The sequence below is a fragment of the Ochotona curzoniae genome, unplaced genomic scaffold (genome assembly GCF_017591425.1).
Source record: "Ochotona curzoniae isolate NIBS_2020 unplaced genomic scaffold, NIBS_Ocur_1.0 contig_3643, whole genome shotgun sequence".
In the NCBI taxonomy this organism is placed as follows: Eukaryota; Metazoa; Chordata; class Mammalia; order Lagomorpha; family Ochotonidae; genus Ochotona; species Ochotona curzoniae.
The window spans coordinates 143010-158127 of record NW_024465933.1 but is presented as its reverse complement, the minus strand read 5'-3'; positions in this window follow the sequence as shown (position 1 = coordinate 158127).

The window sequence follows — 15118 nt, the reverse complement described above, 5'->3', positions numbered from 1 at the left end:
CTAGAGCTGAGCCGATCCGAAGCCAGGAGTCAGGAGGTTCTTCTGGGTCTCCCATGCGGGTGCAGGGTCCGACTGCTTTCCCAGGCCACAGGCAGGGAGCTGGATGGGAAGTGGAGGAGCGGGATTAGAACCGTCACCCTTATGGGTTCCAGGCACATGCAAGATGAGGATTTTACCCACTAGGCTATTGGGCTGGGCCCTCTTTTCTTTCTCTTTTCTTCCTTCCTTCCTTCCTTTCTTTTTTTCTTCTCTCTCTCTCTCTTCCTCCTCCTTCCTCCAATGTGACCATAGGCTGACCAGCTGGCAGAAAGCAGCCTGGGGCCTAGAACTTGGTCCAGCTGGGAAAGGGTCTGGCCTGGAATGTTGCTTCCAGTGTCCCCTCCCTGTCCCAAAGGCCAGTCACCTGAGCCTTCCAGGAACCCCTGTCTTGTCATAACTGCTCCTGATTCCACTGATGGCCTTTGGCACAAGTAAGAGGCCGGTACGTTCATTCTATTAGCTTTCATGTCCTAGTATCCTTAGGACCTCCGTGTTCAGGGACCAGAGCCAGAGGGAGCATGTGCTCTGACCTCAGTGTACGCATTGCATGTTTGGTCTAACTTCTTTACAGACTCTTGTGCCAAGGACAGAACACGCCAAGGTCTACACGAAAGGTAAACCTGCCTATTCAAGTGAACCGACTGAAGACTTCAAGTACCTCTTCAAAAGACAAAAGGTAAGTATATCCATTTCTCTCACCCTATCAAGGCTTCTGTACTTTCAGACAGACATGTTTTATCAATCTCTTTTCTTGATCTTTTGCAGGGGCTGCTATTGGTAGGAGAAATTCTTGGTAGTTCTTCTAGCGTTAGAAGATACTGGTAGGTCACGGGAAGCTAATTTTTAAAAAGCTGACTATTGGTGTAGGCAAGTTGGCTTACACTTCAGGCCAACTTCTACAAGTATTCAAATCTGTAGACACTCTGCCTAAGGCAGTCATGAATAACCAACAGGCCTTAGAATCTATACTTCTGGAACAAGGAGAAGCTTGTGTACGATACACAGGCTAGATAGCTTTACAATCGGCATGGGAGAAATCTTATCAACACCCAATATTTTGCAAATAATAAAACATAAGCTTTCTCTCTCAAAGGGCACTTCTCTCGCTAAGTGTTTCTTTCCAACCTTCTTCATGCTAATAAACTTATCTGCTTCAGATGCCAACAACCACTCAGAGTAATGAGGACCATGAAGAAGACACAGTCGTTGGCACTGACTGGAAATTCTCTGGCTCATGAGATGGATCTATTAAATGAGTTAAGAGAATTCCAAACCTGGGATATGCATGACTTACCCTCCTCATCAGTAGGAAGTAGTTGCAAAGATTTGATGAATCTGCATCCTCCCGCAACCCTTTAAGAGTCAGAAACCACTGGAAAAAATGAAATGGCATAGGAAGGTGGCTAACATGAGGTCACGAGTTGGAAGCTACACAGCACCTGCTCTTTGTAATCCTGTCTGCCTACAAATAAATGAGAAGACCCCATCCCCATGAGGCACTTCGCTTCACCTGGGACCTGGAGATGTTCTCAGGTGACCACTCCCCTTTCAGGCGCATAGGAAGTCTGGCAACAGGAAGGGGCCCTTTGTCTCTTCCCTCAGACACAGAATGAAAGGTTTCTAGTGTGTGGAACATGGAATAAAACCAAAATAAATGGGCATATCAGGCTGATCAAGTGCTTCTTCTGTGGATCCAGAATTTGTCTCACAGCTCTGTCTTAAAGGTCTGTACTGCAATGGCTCAATTCTGCAAGACTTGTACTGGTTCCTTGCTTATAGTCTGGGAAAACTGCAAACGATGATCAATCACATGGTCCCTGGCACTCACAGTCCACCAGAGGATGGGGGACAATCATTTGATGTCATCTTAGTGACCCTGATGTGGGGAAGAGTGTTCTCAGGATGGTACCTAAGCGGTTTGGATAGTTCTGAAGTGCAGTTAGCTTTGTTGCACCAGGGCTGAGAACACGTTTCCAAGATGTTCTGGCCAAGTCCACCTGAATGCATTCACAGGCACAGGAACATGTTGCAAAGCTTGGCAGGAGAGTGGTCCAACTTGTTGTGCTTTGCATCTCTGACAAGGCACTGGATGTCCTCAGCTGGCCTGGGTGAGCTGGCTGTCATGTCTCCCAGGTATATCTGGGAATGCTATCTACCCTACAACTATCAGCAACTGAGGAGGCCCAGTCCCAACATATGCATCCCAAGGTCAGGCCGCATATATTCTGTTTTTTTCCTGTGGCCCATGTTTGAGTACAGTGAACTGATGAGTACTGCAGCCTGGCCCAGCTCTGTCCACTATAGCCTGGTCTTCTCCCACACAAGTAGGTACTGTGGCCTAGTTGAGGTGACCTCCCACCAAGTCTGTCCCCAGCCCCATTTTCTTGCATGTGCCACCATGTGCTGTGGCCCGGACCATCCCACGTCCCATCTAACTCTTGTGTACTCCCATGGGTGCTGCAGCTTAGCTCAGCCCGACCTGTCCCTAGGTCTGGCCCACATATATGCCAATGGGTGCTGCTGCCTTGACTAGTCTGGTCTGCCCCCAGTCCTGGTTCTCATGCTCACCAGCTGGAGCTACAGCTCAGTGGGGGTACCCACAGTTCTCCTGTCGGGCCCACTCACAGCACACCATCTTGCACGTTCTAGGTTACTGTGGTTACATGACTCACATCCAGTCCTGACACTTGCCAGCTGGTGCCAAGGCCTAGCCCCGCTGGCTCAAACCCATTCTGGCTGTTATGAATGCTAGTGGGTGCTACAACCTAACCCAGTCTGGCCTGTCTCCAAACCCAGCCCAGAGGTATGCAGTGCGGTGGTGCAGCCTTGTGCAATCTGGTCTACTCCACCCCAGCTCTCTTACTCCCTAGTGGTAGCTGGAGACTAGCAGGGGAATCCCCGGAATTCCACTACTAGGCCCACTTTCACTGGATGTCATGTGTGCCAGAAAGTGCTATGGCCCTGCCTGACATGGCCTGCCCTCAGTCTTGGCCTTTGCCCATGCTGTTGGGTGCTGCAGCCTGGCCCAGCACAGATCCTTCACAGTCCTGGCTCCTGTGTGTGTCAGGTGAGGTCCACTGCCCAGCCTGGCTCAGCCCCAGCTCTCAACACAAACTGGCCTTGCTGCAGTCCCACAGAGGCAAGCCCACAAGTCCCCTACAGAATCTGCTCCCAGCTCCAGTTCTCTCACATTGTTGTAGGTGCTGGGGCCCAGCCTGACATGGTCCACTCCCTGCTCTGACACCTGCATGAGGGTACTGCAGCCTAGGCCAGCCAGGCATACCCTTTAGACACAGCTGTTGCGTGTGCCAGCAGACTACGGATGACGTTATTCAGCCCTGCCTTCCCACGTGGGTGGGTGTCTTGATCTGACTCAGACATACCTTTTGGATTTCTCTTTCTAAACTGCTCCATGTCAGCTCCCTCACCTACCTGTGCATTCAGAGGCCCAGTCTGTGGAAAAACCCAGAAGTTACTCGTCACCTGTCAAGCATGCCCTCAGCTGCTTCCACCACCATAGACCCCAGCCCCTCCCCCAAGCAATCTGCAGCACCCCCAACTCTGGAGGCCAGGGTGGCATGTCCCCACATAGCGTCCCCGCCTTCTGCACATATCTTTTTAAAATTGCAATAAAATAAGCAACTAGGCTAGCACACTGGTATAGTTAATCAAAGTTGGCATTAACCAGTCCCAGATTGCCTGCCAACTATTGGCTGCTTTTCTCCCAGTCGCGTAACTCTTGTGTAAGTATGAGGCAACCTAAGCAGTTGCCTACAGCTGGGGGAAAAAAATGAATCTTTTTTTTCAAAAATGTGTAGGAATTGGTCTCCATCCAAATCAATTCCTCTGTTATATCTGATTCCTATATAAATAAATAAATTTAATTTTTTTTAATGCTACACTCCTAATTTATGTTTTAAAGAAAAGGAGAATAATCTAGAATGGCTTAGTTTCTTTATTCTTAATAAAAACCGTTTGCATGTTTAATACTTCCTTTTATGTTAAAAGGCCAATTACAATGCTACCTTCTGATACTTATCACAGGTTAGATTTTCCGGAAGCAGTTGGTGAGACAGTGTCTGACAGTGTCTGACGTAGGATGTTTATTTGAGGTCAACACCTGTGAAAGGCTGTGGGAAGACCCGGAATGCAGGCGCGGGACAAGAGGAGCTGCAGTGCAGGCAAGCAGTGACTGACGCGAACCCGAGAGATCTTCAGGAAGCTCACGAAGAGAACGTGTAATACGAAGAACATCTAGGAGAGGATTTCAAAAAATGTTGCAGCAAAATTAACTTCACCCTTTAAAATTGTATGAATTATTTCATGTGAAAGTCAGAAAACATAGTCCATGTGCTGATTCACGCCCCCAAATATCTATCCTCAATAAACCAGGACTGAGGCCAGGCGGTAACTAGCTTTGCCTTCCCTTCACAGGTGGCAGCAGCCAAACCTCTGACGTCATCACCTGTTATTTCCCAGGATGCACATTAACAAGAAGCTAAAGGCAGGAAAAGAGCTGAGACTCACGTAGGCATTCCAATATAACACGTGGGCATCCCACATTGACTGTTAGCTGCCGAGTCAACTGCTCTACACTTTCTTGAACTTCATTTTACATGAAACTTCTGTGAGCCCCCCATGTTGCCTGCTGCTCCACTTTGCAGCCTAAAGGTTGAGCCTTCATCTCCGGCCTCTCACTGCAGGCTGTCCCGGGAAGGGCACACCCCTGCAGAGCCCAAAGTCGCTGTCAGTCAGGAGCTGGACTCTGAGCATCCTCCCCAGACCTGAGCAACGAACCCCCGCCCCTCAGGAGAAGGAATCCAAGTGGCACATCCACGTATACTTTGCCTCTGACCTATGAAATTAAAATGCAGTAAACGTGTAAAGAATACCATATGAAGGTTCTTCACTCACACAGATAAATGTGTTGTCCCCCAAGGTGGCTATGAGAAATGGCTTTGCAGGTAATTTCAGTCATCCATGCCTCTGTCCAAAGCTTTTAGAATGCACAGTCTTTGATGTGCTTGGAAGCATTTTAATAGCCCTCCTTGGTTCTATCTTCTTTGAGCTTGGCTTGTAACTCCACCCCAGCATATCATCTCATCTAATTTGCCAAGTGATTTCGGACTGTTAGAGGGACTGATGCACAAGTTCATAGCATACTGCTTGCAGGAACCTCAACCAAACAGAAGGTAGAAATGCAAACCATGAGGGGAGTGCTAATCTGAAATGGGCTTCTCTTCTGCTCATGCCCCAGGAAGTCTACATCAAAACAAATCCCTCTCAAAATGTTGCTTTCGTCTGGACTAACTCAGCTGTTCAGAACACTCGTAGAGCGAACCAACAGACGTTGTTATCTCTGTGTGTCTACCTTCCAAGCAAGCAAACAAACCAAAATAACAAGCTTTTTATTGGAACATCCACTTTTTATTACACCCTGCAGGGCTGCAGTGGGCACAGGCAATCATCCAAATATTTTGTGTGTATCATTGCTTCTCAAACTTGGCAGCACATCAGAATTAACTGGAAAATTTTAACATCGAAGAGTCCAGGGCCTCACCCCGGATCCACAAAATCAGAGTTCCAGGGTTTGTTGCCAAGGAATATGTCGTTTCAAAGCCATGTGAACAGTTCTAACCTCCTGCCTGATTTAAAAGCCACTGATCCATATAATGCCAAGTAATTGTTTGATGGGGCTCAATAAATGTCCAGCTGTGTGCCAGTCATTACATGTCCCCTGTTCATATCTTGTTCTCTCAGGGTCTGGCCCTTAAGCTCAAGATGTAAATGTACATCTTTCCACAAGAAACAGCAGGAGTGCTGGTAGTACAAAATTTGAGTGTAAACTGGAAGCGAATTTACCACAAAACTAATGAAGCTTAAGTTTCAAGTCCCCTCACTTGAACCTGCAAATATTCTCATGGCCACATCTTGTCATAAAATCTGTAGGATTACATCCTTTTAACTGCAGATGGTTAAGATTGCAGTCTCTCTGCACTTCCCTTCTCCTTAATTCTATTTCCCTTTCTTTCTAGCGCCATGCTGTGAGCACTGGGACCACGACTGGGGAAGCTGAAGAGAACACACATACTTTGTTTTGCTGAGATGTGTTTCTTCTACATACAGTTAGTGCTAGACGTGCAAGTGCAAGAAAACATTTCATACTAATCCCGTCGCCTATTCTGCCTGTATGCCGCATTTTGAGAAACGAAATTTCAAGACTTGCCATAATCCTCGTAATATGCCACAACATTAGGAAAATGATCATTTTTGTAAAACACATGGGAGAGAGATTCTGAACACTGTTAACAATTCTAAAACTGACACGTTAATAACAATGCCAAACTTTAAAGCCAAAAGAAACCTTTTTTATGCTATCAATAATAAGAAATATAATTTGTTCCACTATGTTAGAGAAAAAATTGATTTCGCCTTCTGGTCTCTGCATAAAATATGACAAAACCATTGTTGCGTGAATAGGCAGCCCAGTGGCATGCAAGCAAATTATTTCCAAAGGATTTGTCAGCTAAGTACTAATAATTGCTTTTTTCTCTATTATGTCTCTACAATTTTTCAGCTTTAAATGTTTTGCGATGGTGGCGATTTTTAAAATAATTCAAAATGGGTATTTGATTTCTTACTTAGTAATCAGAATTATTTTTCTTAAACAGGGCCTCTGAAACTGTTTAAGTTTCAAGCCCACAGGCTTGGCCCCAGTTGAAGTGAGAACTTTGGCTCTGCACAGATCCTCACACAAGATGAGAAAGACCCTAATGGATCTGCCCTTTGCAGCTGCCTCACTGTCCTGAAAACTAAATCTGCTTATTATTAAGTCAGCAAATGCACAGTTGATGGATTGTAATGACTTTGGAGGAATCTGTGTGGTCAGAAAGATAAATAATACATTGTTTGAAGGTTTTTGAACTCTTACAATGTTTTTGGAGACGCCTTTTTAAAAAAAATACAAAAGAAAAATATACCATGGTTAAAAACAAAAATACATAAACAACCAATTATGATTAACCACTCTAAATGAAAGGTAATTTATCTCTAATTTCCATCCATAGGAAATATTACAAAGCCTTCATCTTGTGAAGAGCTAATGCACCAAATTCCGTCCAGCAGAGCTGGTCTGGCATGGCTCAACATACCCCCAAAGAATCTATTCCTTTTCAGCCAGGACACTGCTGAAAATAAGATGCCACACAGCTTCATACAGATGATGCAAACAGCATATGGAAAAAATTGCCCACTTCCTTTATGACAAACACATCTCAGCTTCTAGGCACACCAGACCTCACTCAGCTCGAGGCTCTTTCAGGGACAAAGGAACTAATCCATTCCTGTGTTGATGAATGGGCTCCTTGGTCCCACGTTACCTGTTTCACATACTACTTTGAGTCATCTCAGTGTCCAAAATGCAAAATCCAAACACTTTGCATTTAAAATTTTCTACTCTGAGCACGGCTAGTCACATTTTAGATTTATTAATATGCTTGCTAAGGAAAAGATGTGCCTATCCTGTTTTTGTAAACACAGGCTGATGTGACATTGAACAGATTTTAAAAATTGCATGTGGTAGGAGGCAGCATTGTGGAATGGTGGGTAAAGCCACCACCTGACACACCAGAGTCCCATGTGGACACCAATTCAAGCCCCAGATGCTCCACCTTCCTTGTTATTGTGATTGGGAAAGTAGCAGAAGATGACCCTAAAGTCTGAGTCCTTATATGTACATGGGAGACCACCTAGCTCCTGGGTCCAGTCCAGCTGCAGCCACTTCAGACATTTGAGAGGTGAGTCAGCAGATGCAAGGTCTCTCTCTCTCCCCGTCAGGACAAAGCCAGGAGCTGGGAACTTCCTGGTCTATCACCTGCTGCTTCCTTGGGTGCCTGTGAGGGGGAAGTTGGAGTGATGAGCGCAAGCGGAGCTAAAACCTGGGTGCTGTGTAGTAAAGCCCAAGTAGCTAAGCCCTGCTACACCAATCACCACCTGTGAACTGACTAATTTGAAGTTGTAATGCCCAGATCCTTTAACAATCAATCTGCAGGGCCCGGCGCGGTGGCGCAAGAGGTTAAGGTCCTCGCCTTGCACGCCCGGGATCCCATATGGGCGCCGGTTCTAATCCCAGCAGCCCCGCTTCCCTTCCAGCTCCCTGCTTGTGGCCTGGGAAAGCAATCGAGGACGGCCCAAAGCTTTGGGACCCTGCACCCGCGTGGGAGACCCGGAAGAGGCTCCTGGCTTCAGATCGGCATAGTATCGGCTGTTACGCTCACTTGAGTGAATCATCGGATGGAAGATCTTCCTCTCTGTCTCTCCTCTCTGTATATCCACCTTTCCATTGAAAAAATAATAATAAAAAAAAAATCTTTAACAATCAATCTGCAAGTGCAGCATTTACTAGTCCTCTCCATATTGCTTGTTACTTGATCATATAGCCATTTTGTGAGTAATCTTCATATAAGGCATCATATTTTAAGAAATACTTTGGATCAGATAAAATGACAGAATGTGAGTGCTTAAATGAAAAGTAAAGAATTATATTATACTATGATAGTAACTATCACTATTATTAGTTTTTAAGATTTATTTATTTCTATTGGAAAGTAAAATATACAGAGAAGAGGAGAGACCGACAAGAAGATCTATCTGATGATTCACTCCCCAAGTGGCCACAATGCCCAGAGCTGAGAGAATCCGAAGCCAGGAGCCAGGACATTCTTCTAGGTTCTCATGTGTATGCAGGGTCCGAAGGCTTTGGACTGTTCTCAATTGCTTTCTCAGGCCACAAGCAGGGAGCTGGATGCAAAGTGGGGCTGCTGGGACATGAACCGTCACTCATATGGGATCCTGATGTGTTCAAGGTGAGGATTTTAGCTGCTCAACTACCACGCTGGGTCCTATCACTATTACTATTAAGGTCAACATTCTCAAAGGCCAACATACTCAAGTAGCGAATCACTTAGATTCATTATTCTTTTCTAAGTAACAACTTCAACTCAAAAGCAAGAGCTCAAATAACCCATTTAAAATAGGGCAATGCCCTTATATAGATATTTCTCCAAAGATGATACACAAAGGGCTAATAAGCATATGGGAATATGTCTAATATACTTACAATGGAGAAATGCAAATTAAAACAAAAATAAGATCACTTCACAGAGATGAGGATGGCTATTATTGCAAAATGAGAGAAGAGCAAGAGTGGGCAAGGAGGTAGAGAAAATGGAACCCTTCTGCACTGTTGGTCAGATGTAAAACAGTGTACCCACTATGGAAATGAGTATGCAAATTCCTCATAAAACTAAAACTAGAGCTACTACAGGAGCTAGCAAGTCCCACTCTAGTTATATATCTGAAGGGGCTGGAATGATATCAGCACTTCATTTTCCTAGTAACATTTACAACACCCAGGAAATGGAAGCAACCTCAACTGTCCATTGATGAATGAATGAATAAATGAACTGTGGTCTCTACATACATAATGGAATATTATTCAGCCATAAAAGTAAAGGAAATTCTAACACACGCTACAACAAGGAGGGGACCTTGAGAACATTACATTAATGGAAATAACTAAGTCACAAAAGTCAAATACTTTCACTTCAGTGAGATTTGTATAGTGCCCATATGGGATCCTGGAGTGTTCATGGTGAGGATTTAGCCACTGGGCCATTGTGCCTAGTCCACCATCTGATATTTTCTTTGCATTAAATTATGTTAATCAAAAAGAATAGATTCAATGTAGTTCATAGATGCTCTTGGAATCTAAATATATCCCCCCCTTTTGCATCTTTCCTAATCTGTGAGATAACATATCTTTATATTATAGCAAAAGATTTATTGCTCTTCTAAATAACAATCTTTGTTCATCTTTGTTCTAATCAGATGCAGGAATCTTTGAAAAAAAAATCCCTTGGAGCCAGAGCACTTAAGAGATTATAAGTAGATGGCATATGTGTATAAAACAAGAAAATTAAAGAGTGAGAACTGACAACTGGTCTGAAATATTTTCATTTGAAATCCCTTTGCTTTCAAAGTTCACAGTTGGCAACGAAACACAAAGGCTTCCTCGGCTAGTCTTGTGAGGTCTCTGACCACTTGAGTCTTTGCAAAGTATCAAAGACTAGAGTCTTAGAAACAGAATCATTTCCTCACCTCCCACAGTGCACAAGAACCTACAACATCTCTCCTTTCAGTAGAGCATAGACTTTCACCATCTTTTGGCTTATAGCCTCCCTAGAGAACAAGACAATCCTGGTATTAGGTTCAAAACTTAAGTGCCTTTAATATTTCACAACTCTCAGGCAGCCTCTGCAAGTTTAGGATCCATTGCTATAACACAATATGAGAACAAATAATGATAAGAAGTACAATAAAGTTGCAGCTTCATTACTCTTATCTGAGGCATCTATGAAGAGCTTTTGTTATTACTGAAACTACCATATCTTTTTTATCTTTAAAAAAAGATTCAGGGGTAGGTGTTTGGTGTAGCATCTTAGATGCTACTTTGGATCCTGGCATTCCATAGAGGAGGGCCTACACTCAAGTTCTGACTCAACTCTCAGGGTAGCGCTGAAGTAACTACATCCTTTCCACACACATATGGAAGACTCATACTGAATTAAGGTCTCCTAGCTTCAACCTGGGCCGGTCCCAGCCAACGTATGCACTCGGGGAAGGAATCAGCAATTGAGAGGAATCTTCCTCTCTTTCTCTTTTTCTCTCTCTTCCCTTCTCAAGTTTAGCAAGTAAAAAAAAAAAAAAATTAAAGGAAAAGAGCTGCTGTAGCCTTGATATGTTTTATACCTAATTGTTGCAGTATCTAATTAAAGGACCAAATTAGACGAAGGGGGAATGTTTCTTGCAACAATGGACTTGAATTAAGCAATCCAGCCTGAAGAAAGATCGCCAAAAGAAAATAACATTAGGGGAGGGGGAAGGGAGACACCAGTGCCAACTAAACTGTATCCAAAAATGATGATAATAATAATAATAGTAATAATTAAGGGGACTAGTGGCTAAAATTCTCACCTTGAATGCACTGGAATCCCATATAGGCGCCAGTTCTAATCCCAGCAGCCCTGCTTCCCATCCAGCTCCCTGTTTGTGGCCTGGGAAAGCTGTGGATGACGGCCCAAAGTCTTGGGACCCTGCACCCACATGTGAGACCCAGAAGAGCTCCTGGCTCCTGGCTCCTGGCTTTGGATTGGCACATTCTGGGCATTGTGGTCACTTGAGGAGTGAATCATCAGATGGAAGATCTTCCTCTCTGTCTCTCCTCCTCTCTGTATATTTTACTTTCCAATAGGAATAAATAAGTCTTTCTAAAAAACAGTCTTAAAAAAGAAAGAAAAGAACATTGTATACATGTCCAGTTAATCTTGCTTTTGTCATAAAACAGCACCATATGATAAGCAGGAGCTGTCTTAGAATTAAGTCTTTTGTTGGCAGTATTCTTGAATGGCTCTCAGAGATTTGAGTTAAACCACCATAGCCCACAGACTGTCCCAGGCGAGGTTTGATTAAACCTCTAAGATCAGTGAGTCTCGGAAACTTTGCGAAACCCTGCATTACAAAAAGCGTCAAAGAGCGTGCATGGAAGAAAAAACAGGAATCTAGATCCACTGTGCAGGAGCCTTCTGTTTTTTCTTTCTGCTTAGATAGAATTGATGAGCTCCTAGGTCCCTCCTCACTTCCCTTGATCCAGTTGTTCCATGTTTTCCAGCAAGAACATCACTGATGTCTGGGTTCTGAGTGCTGCAGCTTGAGCAGTCCCCAGGGAGAGAGGAGGAAGGAGAGAAGGACTCTCAGGACTTACACTGGGCAGTGAGTTCTGAAAGCCTCGCTTTTCCTCCTAGCTTCTACAGGAGGCACCTGGTCTCTCTGACATTCTCAAAGATGAAAAGGACAAAGGAATAAAGTAACGAACAAGAGGTCCATGGTGCTTACTCAAGTCTTCAAAAACAGAAGCATCGTTAGTGCTATTTTTATCAAAAAAAAAAAAAAAAGAAATCGTCAAGTTTTGAGTCTCTAACATTGATGACTAACGGGAACATTTTCAAATATCACAAGAGACTAGTCACATAGTGGGGTGCCTGTTTCTCAATCACAGAGTTAACCACGACGATACACTGAGCAAAGCAGGTCTCTTAAAAAAAATAATAAAGTCTATTTACTTTTGCTGACATATTTGAAACAAATTCAAGACATAACACTTTTTCTTCTTCCAATAATTCAGTATACAGTATGACAGATGAGAACTTTTTCCTGTATGGGATTTCCTTTGTACAAAGCCCCTCTGTTTGCTTTTCTAAGGGGTGAGAGATTCACCTTCCCTTTTCTTTAGAGTATTTAACAGCAAAGCAACTCAGAAGAACTTAGAGTGTGTGTGTGTGTGTGTGTGTGTGTGTGTGTGTGCTTGCACATGCCTGCATTCATAGGCAAACTGCGAATTACAAGGATATTTCAAAACGTGTATGGAAAATGTTATCAGGGGATCACACAATGGCTCAACCTGCTACTCAGCTGCAGGCAAGAGCCAACATCCCATGCAGGCGCTGGTTGGTGTCCTGCCTGTTCTACTTGTGATCCAGCTCCCTGCTTATGCCCTGAAAAGGCAAGGAAGAATTGCCCAAGCTTTAGGCCCCAGTACCAGGGTGGCAGACCCGAAAGAAGCTCCAGGCTTTGAATTAGCTGAGCTCTGGCCATTATAACCATTTGAGGAATGAACCAGCAGATTGAAGAATTTTCTGTTTCTCTTTCTATCTGTAAATCTGACTTTTCTAAATAAATACATAAATACATAAACACATCTTTCTAAAGAAAGAAAATGTAATTAGAAGTTTCTTTGCTGTAAAAAAAAAATTGTCTAGCCATGCAGTTTTTCATAAGGCACCTTTTCTGCCAACTTTCTGAGTCCCCTCACATGCATCATCTTACTTTCATGTTTGTATTATTCCTCGTTAGTGATGAGTCCATTGTACCTTCAGGTGATTCCCATGATGCTCCCTAAAGGACGACAACAGGAAACGCACCTTGTGGCAGGTGCAATATTTTATAATTAAATTAATACACTCCCATTTTACTTAATTAACAGGAAAAATACAAACTTCATTTTGCCTATGATTCAGTAATTCCCTTTCCAACATGAAGCCCACATTGGGGGGAGGGGGGGGATAAGTGTGTTGACTCAGTTTGGGATGTACAGTCTTCCTTTTCAGCTTCTTCTCTTCCTGAATGACATCTGGGTTCAAGAAGGCAAAGGTTAAGAGGTCAGAAGGACTGTGATGGCCCTTGCTGGTCACTGCTCGGATGAGCCTTATCTTGGGTAGGGGCGACTTGCCTTTAAGTTGTACTAAGCTGGACCGCTTAGCAGAAACAGGCTGAGGGAATCAGTATCTCCAAATTGATTCCTGACCCACCAGACCCAGTTGAAGGTCCTGGCTTCAGCTTAGTCTAGGCCTGGCTGTTTTCAGGTACTTGGAAAGTGGACCAGCTGTTCACTCATCTGCTGTTCTGCCTTTCAAATAAATGAAGCTTTAGAAACAGATCCCATCCCCCAGTCGCTCACATGCATGTGTGGGAAGACAGACAACAGGCCAACTAGTTAAATATATAGCACTCAGAGGCAGGGCTGGCCGCCTGGACACACCGACTCAGAGAAGTTTCACACTTGCTTCAATCTTGTGCTGAAAACCTTGAAATCTTTAACTTTTTAACAAGGGCTTCAGATTATAACTTGTAACATTATAACTTGTAATATAATCAATGATGTTATGGAATAACATATAGCAGGTAAGAGGAACAGGAAATGTAAAAGAATTGCAATTTTATATTGGAAGGTGAGGGGAAAACCTAATCAATGTTTCATTAAGTAATTTCAGCGAAGGAGGCCCATCCCCCGTCTTGGTCTTGGCCACTGGTGCAGGTGCAGTGCTTCTTTTGCAACTTGAATCACCGTTCCTTCCTGCTCAAAGCCATTCAGTAGCTTCTCATCTCAATCTAATTAAGGATCAAATAAATCATTAAAATGATCTGTGTATCTCATACGATCAACTCTTCCAAACATCTTCAAGGCCACATCTGTCTTCTCCCCTCACCCACTCTGCTTTTGCTATTGGCCTCTCTGATGCTTATGAAAAACTGACAACACACTCCAACCTCAGGCCCTCTACACATGCGATTTACTTTCTTTGGGGTGCCCAACTAGAAGGCCACATGGCTCTGTCATTTACTTCCTCAGTCTTTGTTCAAATGACTCCTTATTAGATGGGCATTCTTAGCCACTTTACTTCAGCAAACCATCCCCTCCACATACCAACATTTCCCTTTTTTTAGCCTGCCATATTTATTTCCATAGCACTTTCTGCAACCAATTGCATCTTCGTTCACTTGCATACTGTCTTATACAAACACACACACACCCTATCACAAAGGCAAATATTTTCTGCATCTTGTTAACTTTATTTTGTTTTGTATCCTTATCCTTAAAAACACCATGTGGCATACAACAGACGCCATAGGTAGTAATTTGAATTAAATCAAATTAAGGCAAGATATGTGAATTATTAACTATGGAAAAACATATGCCTATGAGAATAAATTCAATGATGGCAAAAGCTGTGCTAAAATGTTGAGATACCAGTAACTTTAAATTTTCTTCTGTATTATCTTTAGGTAAGTTGTGTTATTTCATTTAGGTAGTTAATTCATTTGTATATGATTTCTAAACATATCTTATCACTTCGGGCCACTGTGGTAGATAAAACAGGAAGTCAGGACTCATTTACAACTCTGGCATCCCATGCCAGCGTGCTGGCTTCAGCCCTGGGCTCTGATTCTGACCCAGCTTCCTGCTAATACATCTCAGAAGGCAGTATAAGGTTGCCCAAGTAGTTGGGCCCCAGACACCACGTGCTAGACACAGCCGGAATTCATGTCCAATTAGGCAGTGAACAAACAGAAGATCTCTCTGTGTGTACTTCTCGCTCTCTAACGTTGCCTTTAAAATAGGCAAATCTTTTTTAAAAAATTACCATTATTTGAAAAATTATGAGAATAGGGCACTGCAGTAAAT